Here is a 26,882-nt window from a genome sequence, read left to right as displayed (position 1 = left end):
TGAGTGCAAGAGTGGTTTTTCCTCTAGTAAGGCTCTATCAGGACTCCTTTCCTAACAAATTAAACTGTAAGTGAAAGCAATTCAGACATTCAAGGCAAAACAAAATGCTGTATATTAATTTCTGTGAGCCATTTTATTCTCATGAAATGTGTTTCTTTTCAAAAATAGGATGGGTTTTGGAAAGGGAAGGAATTAGATGTATTAAAACAAATATATACAACAAACAAACACCTTTTAATCTGCTAATCCTTAAATAATAACACCAATAGCACAACTTAAGTTGGACTAATAGAGCTGGAGCCCAAGAGACTACAAATCAGTGTCCCATACCTCTTTAATGGGCATACTTTTTCATCTTCAATTTCTTACTCATCTATGGTTGAAGACACCTCTACCTTCAAGAAACCCAGAGTTAAGGGAGAACTAGGTCTTAACTACTCCTGAGAATCAGCCAGAATATAGTGACATTAAGCATCTGTAAGAACCAGTTTCTGAACCGTAGAATGTGTAATGAACATGAGAGGAAGGTTCAGAGAAAATCTATTTTTAGTCATTTGTGCCTATTGTCAGAAGCTTGGAACAGAGGAGATGCTTGTTCACACCTCGTTTCACAGAGTTTGAGTTTGGAGTTAGGAGCTGGAAGAGGGGTTTCTCTGTTATTTTTTTTCCCTATGCATTCCTCTAGGTCAATATAGGGTCAGTATTGACTGACTTCATACTCTCCTATACATTGGACAGGTTATCCATGTACTTCTAGGCTAGCATGATTGCTCTTGGGACTTTAACCCATAGGCTATTATATCACACAAACAGCTATTTTTCAAGGAAAAACAGGGTTTCAATTGCTGTCCATCATGACTCGTTTTATTATACTAAATAGTGTACTAAATTATCTGAGGTACTTCAAATAAACTTTAAATATAACAGCAGAAAGACATCACCATGGCTCTTACCTTTTCAAGAGAATTTTTCCTTGCATGCCTCTCTTGGAAAAAGAACAGGGCAGAGGGCATTCACCTTTCCCTTGGCAACAATAAATTTCTATAACCTAAGCAGCTGGTCGTGTTTTGTGTTCTCTTGCACCAGCTGATGTATTTAAACCCTGTTATCTGTTTGCCTGCTTTTTTTTTCCTTTCTGGATAAGAAGATGGCAGACTCTCCTACTGCCTTGGTCGTGGCTGTTTTTTCCCCCATTCTTATAGACCCTTTTCTTGATTTTCTTTCAGTGGTGGCCCTGATGAATAATTTATGTGTAGCTTTCCTCTTGCACCAGTCTCAGTACCATGTCTTTCTTTGGTGAGGGCAGTGTGGCATTCTCTTTCCTCACTCCGAAAGAAATATTATCAGTCTTAGTCAAGGACGTTATTCAGGGCTAATCCTACAAACCATATACTAAAAAATCTCCTTCTGATAACCTCTTCCTTCATTTGAATATGTCTTTTTTAACCAAGGACATCCAGTTGTCAAGGCTGGGTATTTGTGATATCATGGGTTTGGATGGGTGCTTTCTGGAGATAAAATACTAATTAAGACTGAAACTAATCAGGTCCCATTAAAACCCAGTGGAAAACCCCCAGCTAAATTAGGTCATCCTGATCAGCCACTGTCTGGTTTTATTTGATTTCATGCCTTCTCCTGTTAAAGATAGTCTTTCAGAGGGAAAGAATATAGCAGTCATCAAAGTGTTACCATCAGAATAACTAAAACCATGCATGGTTAGACACTTCAGACTGATTTAACACTCTTTTTATGTTAGCCTATTGCCTTTTGTCTGCTTCTATAATGACACAAGGTTAGCAGCTGGGTGCCTCAAAGTTCTCTTTATTTAAGTTCTGTATGTAAGGAATATATAAAAAGGGGAAGAGATTTGGTCATTAGTCAAATTTGCAGTTATTTAAAATAGTTAAGAGTTATAAACAATGTAGTGAAAATAATGCAAGGACAAGGAATGATAAGTAATATGCACTTAAGAGAAAGAGGACAACAGCATAGTGGCTTGCAGTATGAGGCCAGAGACCATCTGGATCTGATCAGCCCAGCCATGCTGACCCTTTCTTTTTAGTGGACAGTTCCATGCTGTCTTTGGCACAGCTGCAGAGAAGCACTTTGAAATCATAGTCAGACACCTTAAACTCTTTCTCACTGTACCTGACCACTGTTCTTGTGAACTCGGAGAGGTATTTGCATAACTCTGTGGACAGCCTAATGAGGATTGTTGACAGTGCCTTTGGTGACAGAAGCAAACAGTAGGGTGAATAAAGAATAAAAATGAATATATACTATTATTGCCACAAGAACTACTGCACAGGGGCCCGTTATCCTATCTTGGGAAGGATATTGATGAATTAAAGGGCAATCAGAAAAAGGTCACAGCATGATTAGGTGTTTGAAAATCTCTCTAATGACAATGCTGAAAGGATGGGTCATGTTTATTTTAGGAAGACCTGTGCAAGGGGCAAGGAGAGAAAACAAAATAACAGTTTAGAGACAAAAGATGAAGAAATTCTGCTCTCACTACCTCATAAAAAAGGAACAAAGAGATATTTTTCTGAAATATGCCAAAATAAAACTCGCAAAGGTAATATTTTTTCTGACTTGATAAAGTTAGACTACGGGACTTGCAAAGGTATTCCTGTAAGTTCAACAAGAATAAGAAGCCTTACCTCTGGCTTTTCCCAAGTATATACCATTTTTCTGCTTTCAGAGTGCCCCTTAGGTAGATTTTAGTTATATGAAAGAGCACACACTTGCAAAAGAGCATGAAGGGAGTGAATGGTCTGGAGCAGAATGTACATGGTGGTCAATAAATAGATTTCTGAGGCTTTAGTAACTGGGAGTACCACAGTGAGCATTTTGCTCCAAAGCTCCATTGATGGTCCTGGATGGAGCCCTGACCATCTCCTGAGCTCTGAAATGGGAAGCCAAAGCAGCAAGCACCTTAAGGTATGGGTGTGGGCAGGTGGAGATTTAGCTCACAGGTGGGGAGGAATCAAGGCCACTGGGAATACTGAAAGGTCTTTCCTGTAGCTGGGAGGGATGCATAGATGGTGGACTGGAGCTCTAGCCTGAGGGGCTGGGAGTCTTGAGGAAGGAAGCATTGGGAGTGATTGTGGGTAGCTCTGACCCCCACATTCCTGTTTGCAATTGGAGATAGTCTTCTCACTCCCAGAACTGCTGTATCTCCAGTACCCTGATTTTCCTTTAAAAAGTAATATAAATGATTAAAAAAATAGTTAAACAGCTAGATACAGGTACAAAGAATAGTCAGGATTATTAGAGTAAACAGTAAGAGGAAGTGCTAGAAGAAAGTGAACCTCGTGAGATAGGTTTTGAGATACCCTTTAACAATCTGGAGTTAGAAAATCTCTTCTTTACTATGGGGAGTTGGTTGTAGTGCCAGTCACCATCTGCAGATAAGGTAATTGTATGACAAGTCTTGGGTGGTATAAACATTCTTAACAGTATCACAGCAGTAACTAGAAAAAAGAATGGGTTAAATTCCTCTGAAGAATGGATGTGAAATAGATTATTCAAATCAGGAGGGGGTAAACTCATCCTCTCTGTATTTGATTTCATCTACAGCATCTGCTCCGGACAAGGTGTGACTAGCTTCCCCTTGATTATGTTTCTTAGTAAGAGTAGCAAAATTTTTCTGAGTGATACTGCAGAGCTGGATAAGGAAGGATCTGGTTATGGGCCTGAGTTTTGGAGGTATTGAACAGTCATATATCACACTGACTTTAGCTGGAGCTGTGGGTATTCAAGGCTTCTGGTAGTGATAGGACCATGGCTGCAGTGGCATTTTCCATTCAAGTAAAGACTCATCCTCCAAATCTATTACTTTCAGGTTGGAATATTTCCCAAAATTTTAATCAATTTTTATGGAATTACATTTTTATTAGTTATGCAATACATTTTTTAACATTGATTATTTTTCTCTAAAAAGCAATTAAGTGATGCGTGAAAAGCAGAGAAATAACAAAATTAAATTTAAAAAGTTTAACAAAAAATCATTTGAATTGTAAAGATCACTCACATTGTAAATGAAATCCAACTGACTCAGAAATCCCTTACCACAGCTTTTATAAAATTTTACTACTTGCTTTCTTCCTCCTCACATAGGAATGGTAATATTCTGCATTTTAAAGTACTACATGTATAAAGTTTGGTCTACCTTAGAAGCAGTTAATTTTCATTAAAATCTTCTGAGAATTCAAAATTTGCTGAAGATTACTTCAACTGAAGAAAAGCACAGCATGATAAATACGTTACTTATCTGCAAGTGGAGTTGCTCAGACAGATTTGATGTGAATTTTGGAAAAAGAAGACTTCACATTATGAAAAAAATAGAGATTTTCCTCTGAGGTGCTGCTTTTTTTTTTTTTTTTTTTTTTTAAGGAATTTGAATTCCCTATCAAGAATTTTGATTTTCAGTGAAAAATCAACTTCTTGATACAAATACAGTAAAACATATTTTTTGGACAAAGCCAACTATCGATACCTGTTTCTTTCAAATATATCTTCTTGCTAACAATTCAAAGGCTGCATACAGAATTTTTTTCTACTAGCAGGGAATGTAATGATCAGTAGTTTTCAAATTGCTGTCTATAGACAGCAAGGAATTTACTAAGCCTGTCCTGGTTGTCAGCAGAAAGGAACATTAATTAACAAGTTAGCCAGGGCTGGGACCAGTGATGGAAGAAGCAGCTCATAAGAAAGGCAATTATGCAAAGCGCACTGTGAGATGGAGTTTCTCAAATTAGCTAAACCTCTGGGAAATGAAATAGTGATGGCACTTCATGAAGTTCCCTGTTTTGGCTGTTCTTTTCACATTTATAGCACCTGGGAGCTCTTCTCCTAGACCCAGGGCCCTTGATGTGTTAGCTGCTGTACAAGCTCGAAAGAGATGTCCTCTCTCCAAACAAGCTTGCTGCGTGATAAAGAAGCCTGGTGCAGAAGAGTTTATTAGCTCAGGTTCAGCACCATACAGTTATGATAAAGATTTCTAGCTTAAATTTTCAGAGAAGCAGATTTAGGTTTACTTAATTCTGACATGTCCCAGGTATAAGAAAACAGATGAATAGAAGACAGCCCAGAGACTACAAGAAAGCAATGAGACGATTCTGGTCACTTTGATAGACAGTTATCTCAGCATGCAGACAGCCTAAATACTTTCAGATTTTATTACTAGTGCTGTGAGTACAGGTTTTGCATAGGTTAACCCCAATTACTAAATAGCAGTACCAAAACATCAAACCAGGCTTTTTCCTAACGGTGTTCCTATATAAGGTTTTGGCAATGTTTATTTCTCTTTCACGTAATGTGCTTAGATTTAATGACTAGTAAATAAAGAAGTAAATATGTTATTTCACTGATTCATAGTTTGGTTGTTTTCGTTTTTCCTTTAGCAGATTATAAACCAAATGTAACATGAATGAAGGTAGGTACAAGAATAAGTATTACTGAAGAGTAGAGGGCAATTTAGCAGAGATAAGCCTTACAGCTCATATATCTTTGCTATCATTAAGAATGCATGAACAATAGCTAGGAGCCAGTAGGGGTAGAAACATTCTCACTGTTTATGTAAACAATTTTTAAAATACCTGTTGGCAGTCTTCACATGCAGCAGAAGGTCAGTTGCTCATGTATTTGGTTTAACAGCAATCTTCACACAAACAGCATCTTCTATGCTAACTGCAGTGCTCTGAAAGCTATAGATATGCAGTGCAGAACCCTGTAAAAGTATAAAACAGACTGAAAACCAATACAGCTCTGCATGGCATGATATCTTATTAAAAAGTGGGTACTTATTTAATATCCTGCCAAGAAAAGTAATAGGTTTGTTCTTTTCTGTATACATACTGCTTTTTTTGCCATTAGAGTTATGCATGACGATAAAGCCTGAAACTATCATTTCAGTCAATGGAAATTTCTTTATTGGCTTAAGAGAATACAGTATGTTCCTTAGCACTATAGCAGAATAGTGTTGTAATTTTATGTGGGCTAGCTACTTGCAGCCAATTTTACGGTCGGTCCTACTACATCTGTTTATGAAAAATCTGAATTGGTATTTACTGAAGTTTTCTGTAGTTCTTGGCTCATGAGTTAACAAAAACCAGTACTTCTTTTGACCTTTGAGGTACAGAATGGGCTGGATTCTTTTCTTTAACTATGCTCAGAGAGTTCAGTCTCCTGTTATTTGTTGATACGCTTGACTAAGCTGCAGGTCAGTTACACCAGCTGAAGTGAATGGCATGTCTCCCTGTAACTTCTGTGATTCTGGTAAGAGAAAAAAAGCAGAAACTAGAGAACTGAAGCGGAATGGAATTTTGTGCAGTATAATTTTATAGGCTATAAATTCATGTCTCAGTTATATAATTCAAGTGCCTAAAGCACTTAAGGGAAGAGCTGTCTTTGCCAGAAGCTTGCGTCTGCATTCCTCCTGATCAGTGTGCTGCTGCCTGATGTTGTTGCAAAAGGAATAAGTTGTTTTTAGTTCTCAAGAAATGTTATTCAGTTGAGTCTGAACAAAGCTAATTCCCACACAATGCCAGTGAACAGTGATGGTTCCCAGACAGATGATATTCTGCTTATCTTGAAGTTAAAAACACTTGGTTTTTATTTATTTATTTCTTTATTTTTAGGTAAGTTTCTCAATCTTATTTGGCAAACCCAGTAAAATGTAGGGCACAGTGCTTCATAGCTCACCTTGTATCACAGATTACTCACAATTCTGATGTATATTAAAAATGAAGATTAAAACCAACTTGTGGAAAAGTAAAGGGTGGAACATCTCATAAATGTTTTAATAATAATCCTTTTCCTAAAGTGCAAGAACATTTCAGCATGGAGCAGATATATGACAGCACTGTAAGTCCCCCCCGATTAGCAGAGAGATTTAATGTTAGCATAACCTACTTTCTAGGAAGTCCAAGAATTCAAAACGTGCCTAAAAATACATTTGTATTTCCTTATTCTTTTTTTTATAAAGAGATTCATGATTGGCTATGCACATTTGGCCATATTTCTTTTAATGATACAAAGTTATCTTGAAAGTAGTTGTTTTCTCTCCCTTCCAGTCTAAAAATAAAGTCACTGAATCTGCAGCAATTAGAGAAACAATGTGAGAACAGAAGGGGGAAAGAGATCAAACATGGAAAAAATACATCATTAAAAATGTATTACTAAGCAAGAAGCTGAGTAAATGGTATGTGAAATGGATTAATGAATGTGTTCAAAATCAGTAATCACAAAACATTGAGAAGATCTCAGCTTATTAGTGCCTAAGAAATATACATATAAGAGAGTCCAAGTAATGATGAAATTTGTTTTTACTGGCAGGTTCATTAATGACGCCAGATGGGCAGTGAGTTCTGGTGAGGCAACTGTAGTTCTCAAATCAGTTTTGAGTTTGTTTGCTTGCTTGCTTGCTTGTTTGCTTGTTTTTAATGAGTGAGCAGGTGCACCTGTACCATGAAAGGTAACCCTTTAACACAGTCGCCTTCCATTGTTCAAAAACATATAGCTCAATATGGTGAGCAGGCACGAGTGCTTGTGTTTGGGTGTTGGCTATCACATTCAAGAATACAGCATTTTTATACTCTTTCTTGAATCCCATCTGTATTTCAAGCTGGAATTACTCCTAAGTAACTCAAGACTATGGCTTGAACAAGCAAAGTTCCATATTTTAAATGACCATGTACAAATTCTAGCCAAGTAACATTCCAGCTTTGTAGGTGACATGCAGCATAATTGTACTCTTGGAAAGAGCACCAAGAGGCTTGCTTTGTGCATTTGCCTGCTCTGAGGCACTCCTGACAGGGATTTGTTTCACCTGCTCTGGGAAACCTTGGACAGGGGATAAACCATAACCTTCCCTGGTGATCTCTTTCAGTGATCTCTGCCTATGGAAAGTATTTTCTTATTTGTAATCCAAATCTTCTCTGTCATGTTTCACACCCGTTGCTACTTCTCCTCTGGAGTATGTACAGAGAAAAGAGTATTCTGCTGCTCTGAGCAGCTGCCTGTTATATTCTGGAAGATTAGTATGTCTGCCTCAGACTTCCTTAACCATTGCATCTTTCCTCATGATATTTGGACCTGTGATTGCTCTCCTTGGTCTCTTCTGAACTCTATCACAATTTGCCCTCTAATCTGACAGTAAGCTTAGAAGCTAACAAGCTCATGGCAATTTCACTGTGCAGACTTGGATAATCTACTTGCAAATGCCTACTGATGATGACAATGTGTCAGTGTGTCAGTTTACAGTTGATATTAATATAAATGCATTTTTGGGAGGCCTGTAAAAACTAAGTGCCCTAAAATATTAATTAAACATTTATCCATTAATTAAATGGATAAAATCAGGTTTGCTGATGGAAAACAAAAAGCTGACAGCAAGGAGCTGGGAAGAAATTTCACAGTGCTGGATGAGAGCATGATGAAATAAGACTAGAAAGTCAATGCTGACAGACACAAGGTGTTGTATATGAGACAAACCACCCTCATTTTACAGGCACAGTGATGATCTCCGAACTAGCTGTCACCACTTTGGAAAGAGATCTTGGAGATCTAAAGTGTCTGCAAAAACTCCAGCTCAATGTTTGCTATCAGGTGAAGTAAACAAAGGGTCAGGAATTGTTACAAAAGGAACTGAAGTAAAGAAAAAGGAAATATGATGGTAGTGGCCCAGTCTGTATTCCAAACTGCAAATCCTGTGTGTAATAATAGTTCATCTAACAGAAGAAGCGTATAGGAGAAACAGAAATGTTACCGAGGAGGCAAGAAAGCTGATCAATGGTATGAAATAGATTTCAAGTAAGAAAATGACTGACTAGATCTGCCTCAAGTAGGACTGATGGAACATGACAGAGCAGACAAGATAAATAAGATAGGAGGATTCATGGTCCTTTCTTCTCGTAAAAGAATTAGAAGTTATTGAAGGGAATGATCAGGTCTCAGCTTCAGAACAGACAGAAGATGGTAACTTCTCACACCGTGCATCCAGGAGGTGGTTGGCTATACTAAACAGTAGACTACAGAAGCTTTCAAAACTCTAAAAAGAAAATAAAATCATGCGGCTAACATTTTTTTCATACAAAGTATCACTTCTGACTCAGGAAATCCTTGATCTGTACATCATTGTGAACTTGCAAAAAGTACATTGGAGTTGCCATTGTCTACTTACACCATTTCTATACCCTCTACTGGGTGGTGGTGTTGAATTGTGAAAGGGCACTAGGGGTCAAGCATGGTTGCATGAAGTTTTTTTGTGGGTGATGTTAGTGTTGAGTGAAGCCAAAGTGAAAAAGATTATTAAGTTTGAATCATAAACATAAACCATGAGGTAAAATGAATCTTGCTATGCTACTGTTTCATACTCTGATGGTAGACATGTTTTAGCAGTGGAAGAGCTGTATCTTGCGCTTGGCCTGTGCTGAAATACATCTGTGACTTCTGTGAAAATTTCAGATGGGTTGTGCAAAGATGAAATCCTCAAAATAGGATGTGTCAAACTGAGCCTGGTTGTTTTGCTGTGTAGATTACTTGTAAGAAATCCTTTGTAATTCCTAAAGCTAACTTGGAAAACAAAAATACACCTACCTTTCCTCTTTTTCTTTGCTAGGACATAATGCTGGGACTGTCCCTTTATTCTCAGTTCTGTTCCAACACATGAAGTAACCAATAGCATGCCCTGAGTAATTTTATAACCATTTCTGCCTGTGTCTACAATAATGATTTTTTTTTTTAGTACACTTCTGTCGTTTTGATGTCTGCTTCAACATCTCAAAAATGACACACTAGCTGTTTGGCTTTAAAAATAATATTTTAAAATCCATGCTATCTTAAGCAATGACTGCCTGTAAAGAAATGTGGATGCCTCTTGAAGGATGGTACAATGGTACAGGAATACCACATGCTCCAGTCTCCAACACTGTACTCCATATAAAATCAGAAAACATTTCTCTCCAGCAGCATGTTGAAGGCAATTAAATGTCTGTGATCTTAAATGCAGTTTATGCAGTTTTTCAAATCACTTACAAACCAGGAAGTTAATGTAATCACTACTTGAGTGTGCTTATTCATAAGAAAACCTGCAGAATCTCTATGCCTTTCAACAAATCAGTAGCAAGTTCTACTTTAGAAAATGGATTTTAGATATGAGCACTTGCTAAAAAAGTGATAAGGGAACAAAGTATGACAAGAAAAGTCTTTCTCTAGTAAGTAAGTGCCTCAGTGAAGCTTGAGATGTAGAATCATAGAATCATAGAATAGTTAGGGTTGGAAAGGACCTGAAGATCATCTAGTTCCAACCCCCCTGCCATGGGCAGGGACACCTTACACTAAATCATATCACCCAAGGCCTCGTCCAACATGGCCTTAAACACTGCCAGGGATGGAGCATTCACAACATCCCTGGGCAACCTATTCCAGTGCCTCACCACCCTCACAGGAAAGAATTTCCTTCTTATATCCAAACTAAACTTCCCCTGTTTAAGTTTGAACCTGTTACCCCTTGTCCTATCACTACAGTCCCTAATGAAGAGTCCCTTCCCAGCATCCCTATAGGCCCCCTTCAGGTACTGGAAGGCTGCTGGGAGGTCTCCATGCAGCCTTCTCTTCTCCAGGCTGAACAGCCCCAACTTTCTCAGCCTATCTTCATACAGGAGGTGCTCCAGTCCCCTGATCATCCTCATGGCCCTTCTCTGGACTTGTTCCAACAGTTCCATGTCCTTTTTATGTTGAGGACACCAGAAGTGCACACAATACTCCAAGTGAGGTCTCACAAGAGCAGAGTAGAGGGGCAGGATCACCTCCTTTGACCTGCTGGTCATGCTCCTTTTGATGCAGCCCAGGACACGGTTGGCTTTCTCGGCTGCAAGCAGACACTGAAGCCGGCTCATGTTCAGTTTCTCATCAACCAACACCTCCAAGTCCTTCTCCGCAGGGCTGCTCTGAATCTCTTCTCTGCCCAACCTGTAGCTGTGCCTGGGATTGCTCCGACCCAGGTGTAGGACCTTGCACTTCTCATGGTTAAACTTCATGAGGTTGGCATCAGCCCACCTCACAAGCGTGTCAAGGTCCCTCTGGATGGCATTCCTTCCCTCCAGGGTATCAACCGAACCGCACAGCTTGGTGTCATCCGCAAACTTGCTGAGGGTGCACTCAATCCCACTGTCCATGTCAGCAACAAAGATGTTGGACAAGACCGGTCCCAACACCGATCCCTGAGGGACACCACTCGTTACTGGTTTCCAGCTGGACATTGAGCCATTTGTGTGCGGCCATCCAGCCAGTTCTTTATCCACCGAGTGGTCCATCCATCAAATTGATGTCTCTCCAATTTAGAGACAAGGATGTCGTGTGGGACAGTGTCGAACGCTTTACACAAGTCCAGGTAGATGACATCAGCTGCTCTACCCCTGTCCATCAGTTCCATAGCCCCATCATAGAAGGCCACCAAATTGGTCAGGCAGGATTTCCCCTCAGTGAAGGCATGCTGGCTGTCACCAAGCACCTTGTTGATTTTCATGTGCCTTAGCATGCCTTGCAGGAGAATCTGCTCCAAGGTTTTGCCAAGCACAGAGGTGAGACTGACTGGTTTGCAGAAGCTCTCAAAGAGATCAGGTTTTAATTTCGTAAAAAAGGGTAAATTTGGGGGCTAGTTTGTGTTTATTAGATACACTAAAGTTAATATAATCTGTGTTCAGTTCTTGTAAATGCTGCAAAGTAACAGTGGAGCATCACTATGGATTTTCATGTTCAATCTAGAAAGATGTCTGTCTTAGGAGTTATTTTGCAAACTTTCTTGCATTTCTAGAGATGTTAAAATGGTTTAGATACTAGAATGGGAAGGGTAGAAATTCTAAATTCTTTTAAATTCATGTAAATCTAGTTCTGATATTATTTGTTTGAGCAATAGGAAAACAGGTATTTCTACAGAAAATGTCAATCTTTCCACATACATTCTAGTTAATATCGGGCAGGGTGAAAATGTCAAGGTCGCATGTGCTTTTTTTAAGTGTGCTGGTCCAGACACTCATCAAACTAAGCTTGCTGTGTACGATAAATTTAGCTGAAAACTCTTGGTATAAATTAGACAGATCCTAAGATAGACCTCCCATTTTGGTAAACATTGCTTATCTGTCATGATACATGTTGCAGGGTGTTTGTATTTGCTTTGATGTTCAGTGATGGAAAACTCTTGAACTGTTTAATGGGTTGAAAAAACCTTTTCTAGACAGTCTGCCAGTACCTATACGTACAAATAGATGTGACAAGCACAAAAGGAAAAGATCCAGCTCACTCTGGAAGTAGAGAAAGTCTGGAGTTGAATCTGGATATGAATGTTGAAACTTGTGTAAGTAATAAATGGTGTTACAAGAGGTCTATTCATGCAGAAAAAAAAAAGAAGATATGTGAGTATCTTTAGGATTCACATTTTGGCACCATTTTTTTGTAAAAATCAGAACACTGAGACTGAGTTAAACTAACAGTAAAAACTGCAAATCATCAAAATTCAGCAAGCAGAGATAACTGCAAAAAAATCCTTCTCTTCCTTCAGTTGCATGTGAGTAGGGTAAATAGCTGCTGTGAGCTGAAAATCCGCAGGACAGACATTTCTGTAAAGTAGCTCAAAAGTAAAACAAAGTAAATCCAATAACAATGCAGGATCTGCTCTCTAGTAAATGGACAAAAAACTTTAAAAGAAATATTTCTAACATACCTAAGTATTCATTTTAGAAATGTTGACTTTTCAATTAAGAAAGGAAAGTCGTTCTGACATCTTACAGCTGTTAGAACTTTTTTTTATTATTGAGTACTGATTCACTGATTAAGTATAATGTGGGAATTACTGAGAGTTTAAAAGATGCCAGCAGTTTCTAGTTTACGTGAATATCTATATTGAAAGCATGATCAGTTTTCAGCAAATACCTATATTGTTTTTAGGGGAAAAATATTGGACTGGAATAATGCTCAGTTAACTTCAGTTAACTTCCTGTAATTGTAATGAATTTTCATGAACAATAAAAATACAGTTTGCAGTCACATCATGCATCTATTTTAGTACTCTTTAGCATGTCTCATATGGCACTCTGGCTTTCACACATCCATTTTACATAAGTATACTCTAACCTGTTGCTCTCCCTCTGCTGGCTATATCTGTCCTGAAACCATGCTGGTACTTACAGAGGTCTGGGAACAGGGTTTGTCTGGGACTGAAAAAGCACAGAGTACTTTGGTCTGCCCCATCCATCTGTCATTTGGTTGTCTCCCATTCACAGTGCCCACATGGCGAGTAGTCAGAAGGGTGGGTGAAGCAAATCTCCTTGGCTGGAATATAGGTTCATCTTCTCCACAAATGCTGTATTCAACAATCCCTGACTGGCTGTCCTCTTCATAGTGCAGGTCACAGTCTGAAGTCCTTGGTAAAGCCCTGGATCTTTTCTCTAAGGGATGTCTGCAGCTGGAACTGGAGTAACAAACTTCCCTTTCCTGCTGGGAGATCATGTCCTTTTTCTTTCTTCTTTTGGCTGCACCATCCTCTTCTTGCTTGCCTTGCCAATGTGTACATTATTCAATATAATAGTTCAAGTCTTTTTCACGTCACTTGTATTTGAACCATGTAAAGCCATGAAGGTACTTTTAGCACTGTTTCAAGTTACTCAGAAAATGTCTTATTGGTTTTCAGGACTTTTAGTATGAAGATCTCTTTTAAATGAAGAGAAAATAGTGAAAGATTAGTTTATACTTCAGGTATTCCATCATTTTCTGAAGGTATGCACTGAGAAACCATTTAACCTGTGTGGAAATGCTTTAGCAAGAATATGTTACTACCACATAATTTTTCAGACCCTACATCCTGTGCAGGCTGAGAGGCTGGTATAAAAAATATTTCAAATTGTTTTCAGATGAAAATGTTGTCTGAGAACATTCACATGCTAAGACTTAAGATAAGCTTTGCTGTTTGCTTGTCTTTCACAGTTGTCATGGGATAAGGTGTATTGATTTTTCTGAATTTTTTACTGGTAATCTGATAATTTTGATATTAACATTCAGTATTTGCATTTTTTTTCTGAACAGGGACAATAGTCTTAGGTGCCTTTTCTGGTATATCTCTTCAAAATGTTGTACAGATATATCCAGGAGAGCTGAACAGTTTCTCATCCCTACTCAGAGTCCAGTTTTCCTGATACACAAAATCTTCCTGGTCTTTTCCTATACAGGTTTTACCTCCTTATTTTTTTGTCTGGGGCTGCAAATGTAGTTTCCCACTTCATTTTGCTCTTTCACTCTGAGAAGACCTCAGATCTAGCCTTACAATTACATTACAACCTGTTGGGTTTGTTCTATAACTGAGTTGCATGAAAAATTGAATAGGGAAAAGCTATTCAGTCTGTAATACGATCGTCAGAGACATTAGATGAAATTAGCAAATAGATATGGAAGAACAAGAGGAAGGGTTTTTTCATTAATCCCCTTTTTCCTATATGTGGATGAGGAAAGCTCAGGTGTATTAAGAGGCAGAGACCAACTCATGCAAAATGTAATTTACCAGATGCTATTAAATACAAAGTTACCTGTTGTGATTCCTTCAGTCACAGAGCACTGGAAGAAGGGGGAGCACCACAGTGGTGCACTATGTGTCTCATATTCTTGCCCTCTGATATATGGCACATTGTGAGAGAAGAGTATACTGAAACAGGTATTCCTAGGCTCTTATGCTACAGAATCATCTTGGTTTTGTTCTTACAGGAAAGATTATTGCTGTTGTCTCCAGGGAAAAAAAGAGGAAACAAGTCAGACTTGGATGAGTTGAGGTATTAATGATGCAATGCTAGGCATTCCAAGTATTTTGGCATGTGAGAATTTTTAGTTTGAGGTTGCAAAACGTAGGAAGTAATGAGACAGTGCTTAGTATTGCTTACTTCTTCAGATGCCTATGGCCCTGAAAGCATACCAGAATCAGCAAGTGACATTAATGGGAATTAGTTCTTTCAAGACTGACTTGTAGACCTCTGGTATGAGAGTTAATAAAAAACCAAAAGAAATAAATATCAAGCTGTCAATGGATTATATTAAACTGGAAAAACATGAATGATGTCATGACCATTCCTAGTCATGTAATTTCTTCTGCCTTTGCAGATGGAGTCTGTGAAAGCCTATAGAGTCCAGCTGTTCTGCAGCTCTTAGTGTATCAGAATTCAGCTCCCATGGTAGAAGTCTATGCCCCGAAGTTAACTAATGCCATTCATACGTGACTGTTGGCCTGGACATGTGCCTGACCATGTGAAGATTTGGGTCATTTCATTACAAGGAAACATATAACTAGTAGGAATGGCAAAAAAACCCAAACAAACAAAATAGCAAAACCAAACAAAACCAAACCAAAAACCCCTGCAATGTTTAGCAACTTTTTTAGGTTTCTGACTTAGGTTTCTGTGTTTACATGCTTTTGACATTTTAGCAAGTGAACTGTAAGCCATTAAGAAGTAATATATACTGGTTTTCACTATACTGTTTGTAGTTACCTTGTGTTCTGGGGCTTAACATAGTTCTGTGAAACTGAAGAGAATAATCAGGATTTTATCTGATTGACAGAGTTTTGGCTCTTTGAGAAAATTAAATGCTGAACTTGACACGTAAAAGCAAGATATTTGCATAACCATAAACAAAAATCACTTCTAGCTAAGAAGGTTTTAGAAGTGAGAGGGGTCAAGAAGTTAACTTGGTGTCTTTAGCCCAGGTGATTCTCTCTGGCCAGAAAAGGAACAACCACTACTGATATGTGTGAGATTCTGTAATTCTAAGTGACAACAAAATGTAGTTTCAAAAGCTTAAACTCGAAAACATAGAGCTCAGAATCTATTAAAACAATTATCACAAGAGAACAAAACCCAGATGAACCATACTTCATTTAAAGTGAAGGTATAAATAGTTCTCTGGGGCAGATAATATCTGTTTATTATTACACTGTGAATTTGGGATCACAGCTCTTTAACGCTATATTTTGCTTCTTGGTTTTGGTCTGTGCTACAACCAATGGCTGTTTCTTTTCAGATTCATGATATTCACCGACATTTTTTTCTTACTTATCCATGTGTGAAAATACCAGTCTATGGCTGTTTTCTCCCAAAGCAACTAGAACCAGTATTCTTACCTTAATGATTAAGTATTGTTCTATTTTTGTGTTCTTGTCCCCTGCTTCAGACAAGAAATCAGTTTTGATGTTGATGGGGTGGAGCTTAACTAACAGCTTCTAATATTCATTCTGAATATATGGGGCTGAACAGGTAGTTTTCCAAAAATTTTAATTTTTTATGTGTGAAACTCCCATTAATAATGAAACATCTGTTCTCTTAAAGGAAACCATTTTCACACACATTGTGATCAATTTGTAGTACTGGTGTAAATGCTCTGTTTGGTTCAAGTGCCTTAATTACACTTTGCAAATCTGATGTTTTTCTTTATGTAAATTATTTAATCTGCAGAAATCTGTTGGTTTAGATGTGGAATAATCAGTGTCTCTAAACCAAAGTAAGCACCTCTGGTTTTGGCACAAAATGCTAGTAATAGATTCCACTTATTCCCTGCTACAGTTATAAATGGTAAACTGCAGGCCTTTTAAGAAATTCCCCTGTGGTGCAGCTAGCAGGAGATTGCTCAATTGTATAATAATCAGATCTGACCAGATGGTGATGAGGCTGGGTACTAAATGCTTTTTAAGTTCTCCTGCTAGGTTTTCTCATTTAAAAGTGGAGAAATCCCACTTTAAGGACTACATGATTTCAAAGACTCCTTGCTATGAGGCATACAGAAGTGCCTATTCTGTCATATGCAACAGCACTTCACATTTTCAGGCAATGTAGGGAAGGATCACGACTTATTTAAAATGTCAGTGTGCTGTTGTTCATGAAGAGTACCAGCCTGATAGCTCTGAAGAATAAAAGTTAGTTAGGGAACACATGAAGATTAGATATGGGGAGTAGACGGTAAGTACTCTATTTATCAGTGCTTCATCTTTGTCCAGCTGCAGTGTCACAATCTGGGAGCAAAATCTCATAGCTGAAGGGTGTACACTTCAGGTTGGGTTCTGCTTACCAATGGAAGGCCTACACTGAGGTGTTCCATGGAGGTACAGAAGTAGAGAGACATGGGTGAGCCAGGTATCTCTGCTCCTGCTGTAGTCAATGGAGATGAAATCAGCACAGTCAATGAAGATCAGAGAGTTCTTAATCTCATGAAAGATGAGAGAGCTATGTAAGCAGGCACCTCCACTGACTGTATTGACTAGGTCTCCATCAGCAATGATGGGAGTTTAAATACCTAACGCACATGACAAATAGCTTCTTTGGTCACCTGCATGTGGGTTGTTAATCACTGAACTGCATCTCATCCCTTATTCCTTTTCAGTTCATGCAGGGGTATTTCTGATAGTTTTGGGAGCTGTGCAGATCTTATACAAAAGCTTCTTGCAATCCAGGGCTGGCTCTGAACAGTCAAAAAATTGTCATCTTAGCTTGTTGAGTTCTCTGGTTCTGTTTACCATACTCGGATTCTTTGGGTTTAGGCTTGATAGGATTTGTTTTTTCCAGTATTAATCAGCTAACAGAAATGCTACTGTTTGAAGAAAGCTTCGGTACAGCTCCTTCTACCGAGTCTGATTTACATGCAGTAGCAGAAACCTTGTTAGCCTTTTTAGATCTATCTGTAGAGTTGAAGGCTTTTAAAATCAGTAAAAAAACCTTCTTGCCTTAAGTTAGCAGTAGGTTACCTTTACCCAGAACACAAAGGTTATCTCTGAAGCATTTTTAAATTGTTTGGCTACTTTAGGCATTTTCAGTGAAGCAGTCCAATCTGCACAGAAGAAGCAAAGGTAACAGAGAACAAGTAAACAATTAGCTTGCGTGGAAATCTATTCTATTCTTCAGGGACCTGGGTAGAATGGGATTTCTCACAACGAAATAACTAGGAAATCTGCATGTACAACATCTATTCCAATATATGAATAAAAGTGTGAGTTTTGGGTGGTATTATACCTTGTGCATCACACATGTAGTGTACTTCACGAAGATTTCACAGCACAGATTACTTTCAGTTTATTGCTTTGTTTATTTGTTCTCTTCAGTGTCTAACACTTAAGATCTGAATTATTAAGAACTGGAGTGTGACGTCTGGCATTGGTGGCTTGATTTCGAGGATTATTGAGTCGCCTTTAAGTTGATGAACATATGGGTACTCCCAGTCTGAAAAACACACCTTTCCAGAAAGAGAAGTTACTGTGATCACCTAGAACACAAAATTTTGCCCCCAGTCTTTATGTACCTCACCTTTATTTTATTTTATTTTATTTTATTTTATTTTATTTTATTATTTTCCTTTATTTATTTTCCAAAACAATTACACTTTCATAGATGGCCTTGCTATTTCAGGTGATTTTGTAACCTGACACAGGATGCTATATTTTAAGCTTGTATCTTTTATGGGCAATAACTAATATCCCAAAGGAGATTTTGCTTCTTAATTTAGCAACTCAGATTTGACACTAGATTTTTCATTTTATTTTATTTAAAGTGAAGAAGCTCATACCCTGTTCTTGCAAAGAATATTATTTCTTGTGATTCTAATATATTGTGTTTAGTGAAAAAGATCTTTCCCCCGTCTAGTGATGACAGGCTGAAACCTGAAGTGCAATGAATCTATTCTGTGCCAGTTCTGTGTCTCCTGGTGGTACCACTGCTGTGATGCAGTCTCCAGACACTCTGTCTGCTGTCACTGCATGTCTTCTATTCCTCCTTTCCTTTTTTAGATTTTATTTAATACTGTTGACCTATATGTACATCACACATTTTGCTGCCTCCATGCATTCCTTCACTGTGTTTAACATTTTCTCTTAAGCCAAGAAAAAATTCTCTCTAATTCTCTGAGCTCCTTTTAAAAAAATTATTCTGCTTTTCCCTAGACTAAACCAAAGGTTCATGTTTAAACAGAGGAATACATTCTTGTTACTTAAGTTGCTTACACGTGAAAGCTCAAGTACCTGCTAGATCCTATTGCTCAGGATCTATTCAGCACAATATGTAGTAAGAGTTGCTACTAGCAAAGGCTAGCTATTGTTCTAACATTAGGGTTTTGTTTTCTTTTTAAAACATCTTTCTGCAGTAAGAGGTCTGAGGAAACAAAAAAAATGAAGTGCTCAAAAAAAAGTAAAAATACTTTGAAGTTGCAAAGCTTCATCTAAGATTGGGACTCACCTACACAGTAACTCTGCACATCCTATCGTAACTGCTGACACAACAACCTAATTATTAAATTTTCAAAGGTGGTGTAAAACTTTAGTCATATAAGAAACTTCTGTCAGTGTGATGCCAACAAGGCCACTGGCCCTTTCGGTTTGTGCTCCTCTTAATAGTATTGGCAGAGGACAAAAGCGGTAGCTGCTGGACAGCACAGCTGAGTTATCGCTTTTGGCAGGTGAATTGTTAATTTCCCAGTCAGCATGTCTTGTCTGACAGCTGCCACCCTGCCCAGAGGAAGAGAAGGTGGCCTGGCTGGGCAGCATGTGCTGCCAAAGCTCCTGGCACCCCTCCAGACGTGGGCAAATGGGGTGTCTGGGCTGCCCACAGATGCATGAGCCTGGAGCCGTGGCTTGGCTTGCACAGGGGTTTAACCTCCTCCTGCTGGCAGGAAATTCAGCAAGAAATGCCTTCAGCTCCCAGGCAAAGGATGCCACAGTCCTGCAAGCTGCCCTAGAGCAATTTGCAGCATGTCATGGGGAGGACAGGGCAGTGCTTAGATGCAGCTTTGCCTGTGCGCTATTTTTGCCCTTTTTTGTCTAGAGAAGTAGCTGACTGCTGTAAGTGTAAGGGAAGGAAACCAGTGCTGTGCTTGTGTCCTCCTTGCAGGAGTGTATGCGGGAAAGACACTTTACAGTCTATGGTGCAATAAACCCATGCAGGGAGAGGCTTACATAGTACTCTGGGACTGAAGGTTCATCCCCCACACCCTTCATTTCCTTTTGGGAATTAAGTACACCACAACAGGACACGTGTAGCCTCTGTTTTCTTGTCTCCCTGCCTTGTTGTGATTCTGCAAGCTCTGATGTGATTTTTGTGAGATTAGAGATTTTTTTTCTTGCGGCATGAATTTAGTTTATTATCTGCCATAGCTGTGGCTGTCAGGCTCTGGCTCTTGTTAACAGCAGAGCCTTCAATATCCCACAACTTACTTATCACAGATGTTTTACTTAAGAATAATTCCTTCCCCTTCAGAGTTATCACTCCTGTGTATTTCTTACATTCAGAGCTGACCCTACCACAGACACAATTCCTTAATGCCAAAATTCTACTCTGGCAGTCTTTATTTCGCCGTTTCTCCATGATGTGGTGGGGTTTTTTGTTTTGTTTGTTTTATTGGTTGGTTGCAGGTTTTTTTACACAGTATTTTTCAAAAAGCTGAATGTCTGCTCTCCCTCTTTTTTTTTTCCCCCATAATCTCATTTATGTACTTTTATATTTCATATGTTGAAAAAATTGCACCAGTTGGTACATCTTCTGAAAAGATATGCACTGATTAGAGGACTTGCTGATCTACCAGCCATTGAATAATTATATCCTCAGGTGGGTAAATTGCACCAGAATAAAGTGCTTTTTAAAGTGATATTCAGATGAGTTTCTGAATATTTTAATGTTTGTTTGTATACATATTTGGTGTGAAAGATTGGTGGCTAAGGCTTTAAGTTAAAGCAAAACCAGTATTCCAGGGGACAAAGAAGTTACCAAAATGAGAAAAGCTTTTACTGCCAGAAAGAAGAAACAAATAAGATGAAGATGTGTACAGTCCTGAAACTGTGCCTGATGGAAAGAAGCAGCTGTACTAACCCTATATATCATCCAGCTCTGCAATACAAAAAGAGCACTTTGAAAAATTAAAAACTAGCTTTAATTAAGCTATTGAAGTATGAAAATCTACTTAAGGGCTTATTGTCAGCTAAGAAACAGAAGACGTGCTGATGGGTTTCAGGTGAATGAGGATGCTGTGGTAGTCTTCAATGTAACATGTAGTTTTGCTAAAAATTAAAATGAGCAAATCTGAAGAGGTTAATTAGAGCATTCAGCAGCAGACAATGCCTAGTGGAAGCTACTATTTCAGCTGAAGGAAAAGTGGTGAACCAGGCAGGGCAAGACAGCTTAGGTTTGCTACTCAAGAGCACGGTAGCCATTTTTGCAGGAAAGAAAAGGAATTAACTGGCCTTAGCAGTTGCCTCCCCAAGACACAGAACTGTAAAACTCATATTTTTGGTACAAGATACTGTGTTTTTCTATGCAAAGATGATGAATGCTTACCTATCTTGTTGGTGGTGTCCTTTTACCTTTTTAATATCATATGGTTTGTTAAGCCAGATAATTCATGTTAGATTAGTTTCTTGAGCATCAGAAAGTTAACTGAGTTTTTCCAGCATGGAAAACATGGATGTTTTCCAACATGGACAGGGTTTTTAATCAATACCTTATTAGCAAATCTTTCAAATTTAAACCTTGTTCTTGCCATTCAGTTCCTGACAGAGAAGTTGCAGGTATATTGATCCAATTTCTTTTTAACTTCAAATTTTGGGATAAAACCATCTCTAGGCACACATAAGATTATTTTAAGTCTATGCCAAGGATTCTTTTGCAGGACCACAACAAATCTACTCCTAAAACAAGAGTGAAATGAAACAAAAGGGAATCCTGTTCCACTTATCTAAACCTTCAGATAATTGTCAGGACTCTGTCAAAGCAGTTCACAACCCCACCCTTGAGGAAGATTGGCTGGAAAGCTGCCTAGCAGAAAAGGACCTGTGGGTGCTGGTTGGCAGCCAACTGAATATTAGCCAGCAGTGGGCCTATGTGGCCAGGAAAGCTGATAGCATCCTGTCTTGTACCAGAAATACTGTGGTCAGCAGGGTCGAGGCAGTGATCATCCCCCTGTGCTCATCACTGCTGAAGCTGCACCTCAAATTCTGTGTTCAGTTCTGGGGCTTTCACTGCAAGATGGACATTGACGTGTTGGAGCAGGTACAGAGAGTAGCAACAAAGCTGGCAAAGGGCCTTGAGCACAAGACTTATAAGGAGTGGCTGGGAGAGTTGAAGAAATTTAGCTTGGAGTAAAGGAGGCCCAGGGGAGACCTTATCACTGCAAAAGTCCTGGTGTGTCTTTTGGTGTTGCATATAGGTGTTTCAGCCATAATAATAATTATTTTTGTGGCATGATAATGACCTGAAGACTTCAAGCTTGTAGAATGTATACTGAAGAGAGAAAAAGCCACTTGAAAGCAAAATGCAGATGTTGCAGCTGCTCACAAGGAGTCATGCTGCCCTCATTTTTTTAGTTCATTGGGAGATTCACCTTTCTCTGCTCAAATTCAAACTGTGTTAATGCCAGTGCTCTCTGGACTTTCAGAGTATGTGAAAACAGAACTAAAGCACAAGTTAATCTGCAGAACTCTGAGGCCGATAAACATCTCACTATAATTTGAAAGGTGGTACATCTTAGTGGCTGCTAGAATTCAGTTTATGTGGCATTAGACTGTGCATTTTCCTTGGATTATGAAACGAAAAAGATATCTAAAATAAGTGCCTGTAATAGTATTTAGAAGCTTCAAGTTAGCTTAACAGCATTGCAGACCAGTGTCCTTGCATACAATAAATGTCTAATGGAAAAAAAAGATTGATATAGAGAAAGAAAATAGACTTTGTTTTTGAATTAAGATTGTGGATACATCATTGGAAGTTTCAAGGAATATCTTGTTTGTGTTTGTCTTGGTTAACAGAAGTAGAACATATACTGAAGATGCTAGATATTCACAATATAGAGAGACATCAGCTGATCCCGACTGATGTAACAAAAGTGTGTATATTTCAAAGAAGGTTGCATAACAAAAAACTCTCTGTCCAAGGGTTGGAAATATCTGTATGAGGGACTGGAACAGCAACATTTCTGAACAGCTACCTGCAGCCACAGGAACATGCTGGCCACCCAAAGACTTTGACTTATCTTTGAAGAAGTCTGCAGGGATCAAAAGTTAAGATGCAGGATCTGATCAACTGCTGCAAAAGTTTTGACCTGTACAGATGTGCAGAGGCAGCATAGAACAGCTGGCTTGAAAGTGCCTAGCACCAAGGGCTTCATTAGGGCTGCACCTTGAGCATTTAATGACTGTGATCTTGGGGAAAATTTAGTAAGGTCAAAAGGACACTAAAAGATCTATGTGTTTGCAGTAAAGTGCTTATTGTCATAATGCCTTATCTAACGGCCTCAGTGTCTGTGCCCTGATCCATTTGTTTCTTTTGTCTGCAGTACTCTATAAGAACATATAACTATGTATTATAGGTGAAACAAAAAAATAATGACCAATAGTTTAAAAAGCATTTTCTGTGCCTGTGCCTGAAAACAAGTGTAGCAATTTCATCACCCGCTATGTCTTTCAGGCGCATATAAACAGCATTCTCTGTTGGTTTAGGTCAGCAAACTTTTACAGGTTTAGTGTGGAGCCATTGAAAGGGGAAATTTTGACTCTTCCAATGTCGAAGATGTAGTTAAAATTATTTAGTAAACTTTGTGAAGCTGCACTTCATGCATTTAAACAAACTAATCTCTTTACACCTATGAGAAAAAGCAATATGAATTTAGAGCCACGTTAATCTTTGCAGTTTGCCATGAATAATGCATTTGTTTGTTTCTGCATGCTATCTGATAATATATGGTAAAGTATGTTCTACCTCTCTGGCATACACATTGCAGATTTTGTGTAATGTATTATGCATGAAACTTAGTTGGAAAGTTTTATTTTGGATTTTGTTTTTTTTTTTTAAGTGCATTTTTCATGTGTGTGAGTGGAGCCAGACCTTCCCCTTTTCACCATCCTTCCCACCCGCCAGCAGGTGTCCCCCCAAATAGTTCAGCCGCGTTTTGCAAACAGGTAGAAGCTTGGAAGGTAGCTAAGCTCTCAAAGCTTTGTGAAAACAGATAGCTTGGGGAGGAGGAAGTCTCAGGAAGAAGCTCAGCTGAGGGATGTCAGGTTACAGGATTCCAGGTAATCCTGGGTGGACAGATCTGATGAGGGGCATACAGCAGCAATGTGAACTGCTTTAGATTCCAAGAGCAGTGAAGCGTAGCTGTAGCTACAATCCCCAGTGAGTCCAAGTGATTCTATAACCTGATGTCACATCCTAACATTAAACCACATCTTTGTGGCCAATGTATGCATGAAAGGACGAAGTTTTCAGTGCAAAACTTGGAGCTTACTTTCCGCCAGCATACATAACTTCTGAGATACAAGATTATTCTAGATTTAAATCCAAAGGAAACTGGGCTTTTTCAGTGGCCGTACTTGTGGAAATACATGATTTTCTTCTTTTCTTCTTTTATTAAATTTTAAAAGATGATAACATTGTTCTGGAATGGAAAAGTCATCATCCAGGTGGATGCAGCGATCTGCAGAGCTCTGCTGTGCCACAAATTGAAGTTCAAGTAAAATTTTCCTCTGCCACTTTTTTTTTTTTAATATTTTATCTTTACTCCTGCATGAAATGAAGATATTCCTCTGAAGGAGGAAATAGAATCACATTTATGCTGTTGTATTGCTGCTGTAGTAAAATAGAAATATATCAAGAGGGTAGGGGAGAGAAAGAGTTAGTGAAACATACTGTCATACTCTTCAGGTTTCTTGCTAGGCATGATCCTTCTCTCTGAGCCATACTGGCTACTGCATGACCAGCAGGTCGAAGGAGGTGATCCTGCCCCTCTACTCTGCTCTCGTGAGACCTCACCTGGAGTATTGTGTGCAGTTCTGGTTTCCTCAACATAAGAAGGACATGGAACTGTTGGAACAAGTCCTGAGAAGGGCCATGAGGATGATCAGGGGACTGGAGCACCTCCCGTATGAAGACAGGCTGAGAAAGTTGGGGCTGTTCAGCCTGGAGAAGAGAAGGCTGTGTGGAGACCTCCTAGCAGCCTTCCAGTATCTGAAGGGGGCCTACAAGGATACCAGAGAGGGCCTCTTCATTAGGGTCTGTAGCGACAGCAGGGGTAATGGGTTTAAACTTAAAGTAGTGACTGTAGGACAAGGTGTAATGGGTTTAAACTTAAACAGGGGAAGTTCAGTTTAGATATAAGGAAGAAGTTCTTTACTGTGAGGATGGTGAGGCACTGGAATGGGTTGTCTAAAGAAGTGGCAAATGCTCCATCCCTGGCAGTGTTCAAGGCCTTGAGCGAGATGATCTAGTGTGAGGCATCCCTGCCAATGGCAGGGGGTTTGGAACTAGATGATCTTAAGGTCCTTTCTAACCCTAACCATTCTATGATTCTGTAATAGCTGAGAATTAGGCTGTTTGTTTGTGCTGTGTCAGGTAAGTCTCTGAATAATTTCCATCAAGAGGGTGATTTTTTAAATGGACTTGAAAAGCCAAAGCTAAAGGTGGACATTTCATAAAATAAGCAATTAAAATACCAACAAAACCAGATCTGTCTTGTTCTTGTCAAATACTCTATTTTTATTGCATCGTATTTTTTGTGTTGACAGTATGCCTACCATAGAAAGCACTATATCCTGTAACTACAGGAACAGGTAAATCACGTGTCACATTAAATAAAATGTAATAACATAATTTGTTTTTCTATCAAGTGATATAGTTAATAATTACTTAAATAAAGCACCAAATACAAAACCAAACTATAAAATTCCATTATACTAAATGGTACAACTCCATGACAAATAGGTATAAGTTTTTCAAAAATACCTCTATTTAGGTGTTCAATTACCCATAAGGATTCTGACTTTTTTTTTCTCCCACTGTATCGGGAGGAAACAGATCTGCCAGATCAACACCTGGGAACTTTATTCCATTCATAAATGCGTAGTATATTAAAATAGACAGTCAGTTCAGTTTGACAACTGAAATATTTAGATTTAAGGAAACCTAAAAGAAATTTTTTTGTTTTTTTCCTCCTGACTGAAACAGAAGAGAAAAAAATAAAAAACTTTCCTGTGGAAAAAAATGATTTTTAAAATTTATTTATTTATTTATTTATAAATAAAATTACATTTTACGTATTCCTGAACAAGTGATAATTTTAGGATGGTTTCTTTTTTAGGAAGCAGTGCAGTATATTGCTTTCTGGTGACTATTCCACAGAGGGAGAAAATAACTCGTTACTGGTTCAGCTAACTGAGCTCTCTTGAAGTGAAGTAGTAGAGGTCAGTGATTTTGCCACAAAAGCACTGGGCTCCAGCTCATCAGCAAATACTGGGTGGGTGAATTTTTCACTATCAATCAAATCTGTTTGCAACATATAGATTTCAATATGCCCCAGATTACTGACTCATATTTTCAGGAAGTCATTCATTCCCCTAAACTTATTTTTTTTACCAGTCCTTACACCAAAGAGTTAAAATGAGACAAATGTCCTTGAATAAATTAACACCTGCAGAATAATGACTTAAAGTAGAAATTTAATGTTCTGAGCTTCTCTGTTACCTTCCTGACTTGAATTACTTCCCTGAAATTTTCAGAATCCATGCTTATGTTTTCTTGTTGTTATTGAAACAATAAAAATAATGCTTCATGGGCTTCTTTAGAAATGACAGAAGTTTTATATTTTACATTTCAAAAATGTAGTTATGATCAATTTCAGTTGAAACCGTGAGTATTCAGCACTTCCACAAAGTGATATCTCAGGTGTCTAAAAAAAAAAACAAACCTGAAAATCTAAAGAAGACATTGATCAATCAAAGATTTTTATAATAAATTAGTTACTTGGCATCTGTAGAATGAAGTTATTAGGACCCATTTTACTCCCTTATCCTTTTTTTCCTTTTCGTTCATCTTCCTTCTCCTAGA

At 38.5% G+C, this 26,882-nt stretch overlaps 1 long non-coding RNA gene across 1 annotated transcript in view; it reads right to left on the bottom strand.

The window, feature by feature from the left end:
* Positions 1 to 21,734, bottom strand: part of LOC133276826 (uncharacterized) — a 31,162-nt gene extending 9,428 nt beyond the window's left edge. The window contains exon 1 of the long non-coding RNA XR_009746022.1: positions 21,374 to 21,734. This is a non-coding gene — a long non-coding RNA (uncharacterized LOC133276826). The remainder of the gene's footprint in view (positions 1 to 21,373) is intronic.
* Between the last annotated feature and the right edge of the window lie 5,148 nt (positions 21,735 to 26,882).

This window comes from Pezoporus flaviventris, unplaced genomic scaffold (assembly GCF_033815535.1).
Source record: "Pezoporus flaviventris isolate CSIRO_AGI_PZ_B2104156 unplaced genomic scaffold, CSIRO_AGI_Pfla_v1 ptg000047l, whole genome shotgun sequence".
In the NCBI taxonomy this organism is placed as follows: Eukaryota; Metazoa; Chordata; class Aves; order Psittaciformes; family Psittacidae; genus Pezoporus; species Pezoporus flaviventris.
Note: the sequence above shows the minus strand (reverse complement) of the source record. Positions and strands in the feature narration are given on the sequence as shown.